The following is a 12,434-nucleotide window of genomic DNA, read 5'->3' on the forward strand; positions in this document are numbered from 1 at the left end:
GCCTACCGAAGACAACATAGATTTAATAAAGTCATTGGGTTTTAGAGACAGCGAAGGGAGAGTGGATTTCAAGACTGTAGAGATTACCAAGCAAAGATTAAGTGAATGGTGGCAGAAATCGAGAGAAAACTAGGTATTTTCTTATCCACTGATGGCAAGGGGGTTTCATAGCCTCACTTTCTTTGCACTGCGGAGTGAATATAGATTTCACATTTAAATATTCTAAGCTTAAATGGTAAAACAAAATGGCTAGGTGGCGTAAGCTACCGCCCGATCCAAAGGGCTCAGCCGTATTCATCCATCCATCCATCCATCCAGCCAGCGCGCAGGAATCGGCTGGGTGGCCGTGCCGCCGCCCGAGCGCGCCAGCCGATTACTGCAGCTGATTCAGTGCCGCCGACATAGCGGCGGCACGGCCGATGTCAGCGAGGCGCGGCAACTTCGCGAGGACGCGCGCAAGAATGGCATTCATGCTTTCGCATTCACAAGTCAAAAGGAGTGCTTAGGTGTACCTCGAGCCTTTATTGATTATCGATTCAGCCATCTCTTCTTGCCTCAGTTCTGGGGACCTTGGTGTGTTTGCGGATAATGCAGTAATGCGTGTACTGGTTGACAGAAAACTATAATTCGATTTATTGTTTTATTTTTATTTTTTGTGGATGGTTGAGCGTGTTGGCGTCTAAATTACGATAACGAAAGAGGGACATGGAAGACAAACAAATGGAAAGTGACTATTAGCAATATAACTTCATAAAATGCACAAATTAACTTTATTTTTAATATTCACATTATCTAGCATATTCCCATTAGAGATTTGCTGCCCGTCGTCAAGTTAGAAGTTTATACAGCATTGGACCATCATCCCCCCCCCCCTCTTTTTTTTTTTTTTTTTTTTTTTATTAATGTATACCGCAAAAATAAGTTACGCGTTGCGAACGCTCATTCTCCTCCCAAATGTAGCGCTAACAGCCCGAACCAAAATTTCAGAACTAATCGTAATCTTATTAAAAAGTGATAGGTGATTTTCTGAAATTTTCAATGGGAAAATGGCGGCCGTTGGAGTTTTCAAGTAGATGGAGCTGAATGGAGGATTATGGAGCCAGTTAGCAAGGACACCCAGCCAAAACAGAAATTGTTTTATTTTTGCTCCTAACCGCTTCGTTCAACCTTTGAATGAAATATTCAGAATCCAGGATTCGGAAGCTGCTTTACTTTTGTGCAGTTACCGAGCTGCACATATGCTTCAGAAACGCTTTGCTAGGGTGATGCCACCCTTTGTAATACCACTCGCTGACAAATTAGCAGCCATTTTGGTCCTCGGCGATAATCCGAGGGCTTATAACCCTCCCGGAAACAAGCACCTTATCTCACAAGTTCGGAGCAGCGTTGTGGAACCCACGGATGGAGGATTAGCATTTCCCCCTCGGATAAGAGGACCGATGGACACAAAGGCCACTTTCCGGCGCACGGGGAAACAATGAGGAACAAAATGGCGGTGGACGAGGGTGTGGGAAAGGGAAACGGGCAGTTGGCATCACCCTATGCGAAGCGCACATGGAGGCACCCTAGTAGAGGCGCTTTTTGATGCGCGCCTTCTGCCCCCCAATACACATTGCACTCAGTGTAATGTGTATGCCAGGGGCGTCAATAAAATACTTAGATGGGCCAGTCGGTACATCATGGGAAATAAGCGCCCAAGGAACATGGACCAAGAGCAGATTGGGGGGTCCCCTCCTACCCCCAATCCAAATTTTATGGGAAGAACAACATACACGAGTTTCTTTTAGGAAGATATGTTTAGTTTTCTGGCGATATGGCCAATGTTAAAACGCTTCGCCCGTGACGTAAGATCACCCTGCACCCCCCCTCCCCTCCCCCAAGCTTGACCCATGAAACAGTCCCTGGCGTATGCCCGGCTATCAGTCGATCCTCGTACCCAGGGGCAGGAAGTGGATAGGAATACCTGAAAGTAGAAGGAAAAAAAATAACGTTTGAATCTTTACAAATCTACGGTGTGCGATCTGCGCAGCCCGGCACGTGCACGTTTGTCGCTTCCGGAAGTCAGCAAAACACGTACCATACGCACGAACACTGAAAATGGCACCGGCAACTGGTCTGTTTCTGGAGTTGTCTATCCTATCTATCCTATGAAACCAGTGACTTTAGTCTACCTATATACCACCTTCCGACATGCTAATGCCATATATAATACTCTTCCAAGGGGACCCATCCTAAAGGGTTCCAAGGGGACCCTTTAGGATGGGGCAATGTGGTAACATTTCATAGTAATTGTACGGCGCACTAAGTTGCAATCATTTTTGCCATTGGACTGTTGCATATACCGGTGTGCACCGAGCGACACTGTTAGCGCGAACACGGCATCAGCAAGTTTTCGCATTGTACTTCGAAAAGGTATTGGCGGGGCACCAAATTTAAAACAGCCTCTCAATAAAAAAAAAAAAAAAAAGACAGCGGTTATTTATACGTTAACAGTGTCGTGCAGACATGGACAACCCAATGGGGGCGAAGGTGCATCTAGTGAGAAAAACGGTGCAAATAACGAGAAGAGAGTCAAGGTACAGGCTAGCTGGTGGAAGTCAACCATTCGTCGTTTACCCTGAGGCTGGGGTTTTTTTTAGAAGAGCAGAAGTCTGTTTTTTTTTCCTGTCTGTTTTTTCTGTTACTTCTGCTGTTCTAAAAAAAAAACCAGTCTCGGGGTAAACGACGAAATGGTGCAAATAAACTCCCTTTGAGGGACTAACGATTTGGGTGGGAGTGTAAAAGTCTGTCGAAACACCTTCCTGTGAGTGTATGTTTAGAGGCGAATGTGGGTGAATAGACCTACCAACGGGGAATCTGATGAGGCACTGGCAATGGTAGGACGCGGTGCTAAGGCTGAAGATGCAGCGGCAGCCTCCGCGACAGCATCGAATCGATCGGTTGCAGTACCCACCGGCGTTTGAGCAGTTGGCAACCCTGAAACAACGTGCATTTCATACGTTCACTGTCATAGCCGCTCGGATAAATACATTGACACGCGTCTCTGTCGAAATGTCATTCCGCAGAGAGCTCGTGCCTTCCGTTTGCCATGTCATGCCGAATTCTAAAAAAGGTGCACACCTCGAGCTCCCCACCCCTGCCCGTTTCGATCTGGATGGGCATAGTACCGGCATGCGGTCGTGTATCACTACTGCGTGGTGCACGATAAAGACCCCAGGCTAGCGGTTGTACTGCACTGGCTAAATTTCTCGTCTACAGCTGGGAGACTCGTCGCCCGTTGAGGCAGTTCTAGGCGGAGATCAGTGTATCAATGCACGTCGGTTTTTTTTTTTTTTGTGTGTGTGTGTGTGTGTGTTTTTTATATTTTGGGTTTTGTCATTCGCTGAGATTCTTCTGTTGTTCGCCGTGATTGGCTCTCTTAGTGCTCTGCAGGAAAGTGAACTCGGAGGCTTATTTCTTTTTTAGAGTGCAGCGCAAAACTCCAAACAAGCCAAGGCAAAACGAAAAAAAAGCCATGTTGTGTAAAAAAAAGAAAAAGAAAAGCCGTTAATAGAGAAAGTAAAATTATTTCGATTTATGGTGTTTGTGGATAATGGACCATTTTAAGAAATCGCGTGTCAAGAAGTTCTGGTATGAAGATATGTGAGCACGTGCTCAAGCAAGCGCAGGCACTTCGGCGCCTCACTGGTACCCCATGCGTGCAAACATGTGCTGCGTACGCGTGAACGTAGCTTTTGCAAGCATTGTTTGTGCACGCACTTGCCCGCACGAGCAGAGACATGGCGGCGGCCACTTCATTGCAAAGCAGTTACCTAGATTGGGCTCCCATTTTTTTTTTTTTACCTAAGTTTTTTTGGAAACGCTTCTTTCCTCTTCTTTATGATAGGGAGTATTCACTAAACGCCATGTTTGAGTGCACTGTTCACTGCGCATGCTCAGAATGGGATCACACTTCTATGCTCTCAAGACCGACAAGGCGACAACCTGTGGAATGTACGTTGCAAAAGCACCGTAGAAGCTCGTCGTCAGTAGCGCGCGCTGAGCGCATTTGGAATCCCCGAACCTCGTTTTCCGTCAGCAATAGTGGCGACAGTTATTTCTAAATTAGTGGATTGTTTAGGTAAATGATCAGCTAGAACGATAGGGACAGAACACGGACAAGGAGAAACAGGGAGAAACGAGTGCAGAATCAACTGCACAATAGAAAGAATAAGCCTGCATACGTGTGTAATATGTGACGTCGGACAGATAGTGAAAACGTGTATCCTCCGTGTCACTAGTTACGTGCAGTGTGTAGTATTTAAATTTTTCCATTTTAGTAATTGCCACACTAACCAGATGGCGCCACTGACCGCTACACCAATTCCCGTGGCCAGGCGGCGCTAGTATACACCCATCGGGCCATGCCCCCGGGTTCGAGTTTTATTTACAACACAGTGCAGGCGAAGGCAACGCCTAACGAGGAGAGTAGGGAGCCTTCATGTGCGCTTTGCGAAGCGCACATGAAGGCACTCTAGAGGAGAGGAAGGGTGAGCAGAGGAGAGCAATGGAGGGCTAAGGGAGAAACGGAGAGCACTAGGAACGTTAGAGAGGAGAGAAGGTTTCTCTCCTTGTCCCCAGCCTTCCCTAGTGCTTGCCCTTTCTCCCCTAGCCTGGCGTTGTCTCCTCCTGTACTGCACGCAACTAGTGACACGGAGTGTAGAAAGCAAGGAACAAGGATGAGAGTTGCTCACCCTTTGCTGTCGTTTGCCCCGTCCACCGTTGCAACAAAATACCCAACAAGAAAAAAACAACACGCCATTGTGATTAGGGTGGCCATTTTTCCTGGAAAAAGACAATGAAAAAAATATTAGTTTACGCAAACGGCACAGCTCGTAGTTTCTGACAGCAGATAAACCAAAATCAGACGTTGTGTTTGACAGCATGGGTCTCGGTACGGCTCTTGAAAACAGTAAAATTTTACACAGAGAACAACATGCCGCGAGTGCAAGCGTCTTTACTCCAACATTTTTTGCATTGTTATATAAAAAAAAGTCCTATAAAAGTAACTTCTTTATACATATATTTACTTGGAAATACTACCAGCTCCACTCGAAGAGCTATTGTACGGATAATTTCAAAAAAGAAAAAAAAAAAAAAAAAGGAACAGCTGTACATCAAGGGAAGAATCATCCAAAGTATAACTCAATATCATAGCTGTACAAAGTTATAAAAATTAGTTCAAGTCACAATGTATTTTGTTGAATTACCCCATTCTTGAATTGACCGAGACAAGAAAAAATGGATAAAGCAACGTTTTAAAGTTTAATTGTTTCAACCCGGACAGTAGTAATTTTAAATTATTAGAGCCATCTGCGTGAATTGGGCCGTTCCATTAGATTACAAAAAGAGTTTTCAATCCAGCAATTAATTCTTGTCTGGAATGTTGGAACGTGTTATGAATGCCAAAAATAAAGCTTTGTTATTCGACATATAAGAAAACCATAACTACGAAGAACCCCTAGACCATGGGGTGAAATAATTGGAGTTCTTCGGAAATAATCGGGGTTCTTCGTAATTACGTTTAATTTATGCCAGCTGTTCTTCGTGATTATGTTAAATTTACACCAGCTCGTTTGCGTACTTTTTGTGTACACAAGAAAATCACTTACCAGCTCTGGAAGCGTCCTATGGCGAGCGACTGCACGAAGCAGCTTGTGAGGTTTTCGGGGGTTCTCCGCGAATTAGGTCAAAAGCGATTGTTCAAAGAAGCAATCACAGAAAAGAGAAGGTCAAGAAGAAAACAACAGAGAAGAAGGAAAGCATCCTCGTCCGCTTCAGATAAAAATACCTCGCGAAGAGCATTCGCTCGTTCCGTTTGTGGTATTTTTCTTTCATGCCATCGAATATACGATCTTATGCACTATGCAGCAACTCGGAGCGGCTGGGCTTGTTTGATTTATCGTACCTATTTTCATTCTATATGACATCGCGCCTTATATATTGGGGCTACAGGTGCGAAATTAGCAAAAAACATATATCATGGATAAATATAATTGCTTTTTGTGAGTTGGGTTTCGTTTTTATGTCACACTTTTAAAAGCGAGCAGGAAAAACAACAACAACAACAAAACTTTGCTCTACTAATAAAGAAATTATTACTTTTTATTATTTTTTGTTTTATCGAAGAGATCGCACGCATTTGATTTAATTCATATCTAAATCACTTTTAAAATGTATGTCCTTTTTTATCTCTACATAATTGGTTGCTTCGGTGCGGGAAAAGTAACTCCTATATTTTTTATGCGGTAAAATGACATTGAAAAAAAAAAAAGAAAAATAAACACTGAATAATTATTATGAATCGCGCTGCATAGCGCAGAAGCTTGCCGATGCCGAGGTAGCGAGCCACACTGCTTTCTCGTCAATTTTTTTTATTTATTTTTTAGTTATGTTATACATTAGACTGTGAGTAGAGACAGAGGCAGCTAGCCTTTGCGTAATTCTTCCAATCAGAGTTCGGCGCTCTGACCTTGTTTTTCCCCCCACCCTAAACAAAAAAAAACATCCTTTGTTGATTTTTTTTTTTGTCAAAGCTAGGTCAAATATGAGTGTGTTGAAAACTATACTGGCGGTTTTCATCCCGTGTTTTTGAACTGAGCGAGCTGACGTCATCAGTTTGAAGCGCGAAAACGGCATATAGTTTCCTTCGGTTCCATTGGCTGGCGCGCGTCGACGGGGCTCCCAATACGAGCGTTTCGCCGCAGTAAGGTTGCAACGCCTATTGGCTGAGAGAAAAAAGCAAAAACAAGCAAAACAACACAAACCGGAAGTGACGAAAGTTTTTGTTTTGTTTGTTTTTGCTTGTTTCAATTTTATTTTTTGTTTTTACTTTTTGTTTTTCCAAGTGTTTGTTGGGTGCTTTTTGGAGTGGTCGCGTCGGTTCCAGCGGTCTTTTTTGTATTACACGTTGTCGTGTTATGTGCCGCCGTATTGCCGAGTGGAGTTGGTCGTGATATTCAATGCTTGGGAACGAGCGTCGGCAGTGAAGTTCACAGCGCATTCATGCAAGCTAGCAGGCCCCGTCTCGCCACATGGAGGCCCGTGGGACGCTTGTTCGGAACGTAAAAGGTGAGTGGAATTTACCTACTCTGGTGGCGTTCGATCGTCCATGCGACACCGCAGTGGTGGAATTTGATAGCGCTTGGCTACCTCACGTAGCGTCGGGGACAAAGAAGATAGTAGAGATAATCAACGGGAGTGACATGTGGCTCCCGGGTGCCGCCTGCGCCGCATTTGCATTCAGTAATCGCACTTAAAGAAGGACCAATCGCGTTGGGAATGTCAGCTTTTGACGAGCTCGTGCAGTCGCAAAAGCGTTCTGTCGAAAGACGGGATTTACAAACAGATCAGGCTTCGCGAATGGCCCTCCCGGCGCGTCGAATTTGGCGGGTAATGTTACTGTTCATCCTAGTAGGCCTGCGATGGTGTTTTCTGCACAAATGCTGTATTCTGCCTCGTGGTACATTCACACCTGCAGCAGGACTGCTAAGCGATTCTGCTACAGGTTAATCGCGAAGTGTTGTGCTCTTCCGTAATGTGCATGTTAAAGTGACAACAAATAAGTGCCTCTCTGTTCTACTTCTCCTTTGGTATTCAACTGGTTGTATTTTCTACTACATTTTGTTCAGAAAGCCACTGCGAGACAGGCATTATACTATACTATCCAAAATAATGCTTGAGCATGAGACGAGGTAACAGAAATACTTCTATATGTGCCTGCTTTTTGTGTTTTTGCAAGACAAGGTTTTATGTGCCTGCTTTTTATGTTTTTGCAATTCACCGGCTAGACCACTCTTCTCATGGTTATTGTTTTGTTGGGTGCAAAATTTTCCACCCCAGCTGTCTGATGCTTGCGGCTGATGGCTTCTACCTACGTGCATCAAACAGCGGGCCTGCACCTTCACCGAGACACCAGTAAGACAGTTCTGGGTAACTGCAGCGACTGGGTCACCGATGCCGTTCCCCTTCCTGCACTGCACTCCGCGTGGGTCAAAGGGCCAGCGCATGCCTTTTATGGGTTGTCGCCAGCCATAGTGAGTATGGCTTGGAGTCACGTCATGCGAGTGAAATGCTTGTCACCTGAGTGACGTCAGTGGGGGGGGTTGCCGCCGTTGGTGGGGCTATGATGGTGGTCTGCGATCACAGACCACCATTGCACTGTTCCTTGGTGAACTAGCCGCTCTTGAGGAAGAACAGGGTGCTTTGGGAAGAGCTATGGTGTCCGCTTTTTCACTAGCTCCAGCTGTCGCCACAGACATTTTGTCGAAAGGAGCAACATCTATGAATGAGTAAACGGCGCTTAATGGCCGCAGGGGCCTCGCTTCTGATCGAGGGGGTCAAGATAGTTCTGTTTCAACAGAGGTACCTCTTGGGGTATTGTACAACACAGGAAATAAAGGGCCCGAAAGTTTTCTACCTCGACGAGGTGTGGGTTATGGCAGGACCAATTTTCTCAAAGGTGCGAGTAGACACAAATGCGGCTTTGTTCCGTGGACACCTTCATGTTTGGTGGCACGAGGCAGTCATTGCTTAACCCTGCTTAAAGATCAACGACTGGACTGGTCAAGGGTGGCATGCCTGAGAGTGGGACAGTAGACGGCTGTTATATACCAACTTTAGACTTCATTCACCCTTAACTGACAGGGCACTGGAGGCTACATGCTCGGTGAACCAGCCGATTGTCAGTCTTGCATCACTTATCATGCCCCTTTCTCATACTGATGTGCAGGTCGGACATGAGGCAATAAAAGCTTGGCCCACCAACCACATGGCTCCTACCGCCCTGTCAGCGTAGAGGTGAATGGAGCATAGGGGCGGCAGAGTTGGTGGGGTCTGCTGAGTGCTTCTGGCGTAGCAGTTTGGCAGTGATGAGTTACTAGAGCACAAAATGCAATACCACACTTTACTCTGAATGCTGCGAGCCATCGGAGCCAATCCAGTGCAGAAGGTGTGTCACGTGGCCTGTCCGTTGGGCGCAACGGCACGTCGAGCACAGCGTCATCTGGCTGCGACAAAGAGTTGGATTGGCTCCGGTGGCTCGTAAAGTCGGCTGCGGTACAACACAAGGTGAAACGGAGTAGAATGTGATGGCGTGTCGCATCACAGAAGGTGAGCTAATTAAACAGATAAAGGTTTGATTTTTAGAGTGCCTATTTTAGGTTTTTGTTGCCCTCTTTCGGTGTCCTTAAATGGGCCCTTCGGAGCTTTCTGCGATCGTCTGTTTATGTTGTTATATTGCGTAGTAGGTGCAAGTTAATATGTATCCAAAGTTTTAGATTACAAAACCGTTTATTAAGCAGATGGCAGAAGAAATATATCGGGACTATTTTCTCTTGGAAGACAATACCCCATTCCCTGCCCATCGCTAAAACTTGACCAATGGAAATGCTGCATCTCGGGGTGAATGCGAACATTATTATTGCAACACTTTTGAAGCTTGTTTTAAATTAGAGTTTGAGAAAAACGTAAACTGATTGTGGTGCTGGAAACATAGTCCGCAATTATCGCTCCAAAACCAGCGAACTATGTTTTCTCCCCGCAAGCTTCTTGCTAGGGGGTGATGCGTCGGCTCGTCTGCTTCCCGGGGCGTCTGCAGGCGTGCGTTTGCGGGACACGTGTTCCTTCTTCCCATGGATCCCGACTCCGAAGCCAGCTTTGCGATCCTTCCACGTCAACGAGTCAAACTTTTCCTTGTCATCTGTGCAATGCGACTGCGTATTGCAGCAGCAGCACGACGGTGCGGTGCGACGAACAACGACTGCCGAGCACTAAGTCCGGGCTCCTTGACGACGACGGTCCGCACGTGTTCGAGAGATTCCTTTGCGGATCGGCGGTCGGCCGCGTTGGTGACGCGCAGAGACGCCAGAATCCTTCGCTTGCTATTGGCTGACGCATAAAGAGATGCCCCTCCCGTTTTCCGGGGTCATCTCAGAAAGGGGGGCGTGCCGGGGACTTTGATAGCAACTTTAATAGGGAAATCCGCCACGCATGACCGTAATTTTATGATTTTTAGGATCCTTAGGGCCTGTAGATTGAGTTACCGCCATAAATAGACCATCGCAGAACGCTTTGGAGGGCCCCTTTAAGAGCCCAAAGACCTGCCCATCCTGACATTTCTAGTCCCTATATTTCCGGACTTGAGTGACTGCACGACCGAGGACCAAATCAAACTGTTCCAGATCCTGAATATAGGTCTACACCCTTTTCAGTAAAAAGTTTGAGGGGAATAAAGCTATTGGTGCAGGTCTGTGACTCTGGCGGGCACTCTCGCTCATACAGCTGAATCACATTCAAAATGAGGAAGTTTCACCCTTTTCTCAACGACGGGCTGTTTTTTTGCACAGTTGTTTGACTGGCTGCTAACACAGAAGCACAGTTTTTCAGCTTGGCAAACACCATAGCAGAGACTCAATGCTGGACATGGAATTTCATTCCAACTCTAGTAGCACTACAAGCAGCAAAGGTAGCCCTAGGATTACACTTGCAAAAGTTCTTCAACAGAATGTGTCGAGGACGTTGGTGCTTGATGGGCATCCAAGCGTTCGGGGGCACGAGTCACTATACCGTCACTTGACGAGGAGTCAAACAAGCTCTTGTTGATCGCACCACGATTCTGATCAAAGCTAGTTGCCCAGCCTCACCACAGTCCTGCACTTTTTAAAAATTATGTCTGGATTCTTGAGGGTAATAGTTTGCATTTGTAACAAGTGTCACAGAGATTTCTGGACAAGCGGCGATAATCAAGAATGAAACGTGCCCTACAGCTAGCTAGCTTCGAGAGTGTTGCACATCGCAGTGTCAAATGAAACGGCAATATCAGTCAACAAGACCGAGTACCGCTTTACGACAAGACTGAGCCCGCCACCAAGTTCACACCCATCCAAAATAGCGTGAAACTGGCAAACAATATTCTAACCCTAAAATTAACTTGGGCTGTTCGTACAGAAGGAGCACGCTTCAGAGAAAGCGTCGTGTGGGCATCCTTTTGTTCCGCAAGGCGTGCCTAGCCTTCAAATTTCTTGCGTTTGCTCTGATCCAGCTTTTATGCAAACAGTTTTTTTCCAGTGTATCGTTCAACAAAAAGTTACAGCTGTTTTGTACTGAGCTTGTGACAGGAACTAATGCCATCTGTAAATATCTCTTACAGCCGAGCTGTTTGAAGTCATTACAGATATAAACTGCTTGTTGCAGCAACTCACAATCGCATTCCTGCCCGTCATGTCGAACAGCGGAGCGCTAATTTCAGTTTGAGGTCTGCACTCTTACTACAATGCAAATGGTGACAGCATCAGGCTGCACTCTGTAAGTTAGATTGAGACCGGTTCTTCATGCGGCACTTCACGAGTGCGGTGCACTCTGGGAGATGACTTGCATAATGCCAGTGCGTTTGAAACGAGCTTGCTATGAGGCCCGCTGCTCATGGGATAAGTTACTCATATAGCCTTTGGGCAGCTGATGAGTTATTCCCCCCTCCGCAGCGACACGCATTGCTGGGTTTGGGTACGACTTGAAACCGACGAGCAGCTCTGACAACTCTAAGGTGTTTGAAGCGGCAGGAGCAGTTCAGGGACACAATATTTCCACGTGACCTCCCTTGCAGTAGTGGTGATGGTGCGTTCAGTAGCGGCTCCCTCAGCTCCGAACGGAGTAACTCGAGTTGGAGTTCTCGGTGCACCTACTGAACGTCAAAACAAGCGCAGCTCTTCAGCAGCTGAGCACGATTGCTTCATTTGACGGCTGTATTGAAGAAGCCTCAATAATTTCGTTAATGGAAAAGTGAGTGTCTGTTGTGGGAGCCACTGGTTTCCCTCCCCCAAGGGGACGTAAGCTGCGGACGTGCAGACGTTCCTTCTGGAGTCGTCTGGCTTTAAGCCTGCTCGTTCCGAATCGTGTCGGGGAGAGTATGCCACCCTGCTGGCCTATTCTCGCACTCCTCCGCACGTCTCCCATTTTCGGGGGACCTGCGAGATCGTGTGGGACGGTCGTCTGGCGATTAGTCCTGAAGTGTGCTACGGGCGGCGGGTCAAGTGCGAAGAGATCCTATCAGTGCTGTGCAATTTAGAACACCTTTAAAAAATCCCAAAGAAAGCTGTTTTTTTTTTTTTTTTGTGGATGTCATGTCTGTTGAATTTTTCACTAGTCACTGTTGTTAAAGTTCCAGAACTCTGTGTGCCAAGAAATTGAGAGAGAGGAGGGGATGAGGGTGCAGGAATGTTCAAACGCAGAGCTCCGATTGGAACGATTAGTGGGTAAACCTAAAGCTAACTGCCTTTGTCTGTACTGCACATGCAAAACGTCTGTGTCCAGCGTTTTGCATTTGCATTCGAATGCGTTTGACGAGTGCAGTGGGGATAAAGGCAGCCTTTGTTTCTGCTGCACTCGTTGAACACGTT

The sequence above is a fragment of the Ixodes scapularis genome, unplaced genomic scaffold (genome assembly GCF_016920785.2).
Source record: "Ixodes scapularis isolate PalLabHiFi unplaced genomic scaffold, ASM1692078v2 PGA_scaffold6__148_contigs__length_123643588, whole genome shotgun sequence".
Taxonomy (NCBI): Eukaryota; Metazoa; Arthropoda; class Arachnida; order Ixodida; family Ixodidae; genus Ixodes; species Ixodes scapularis.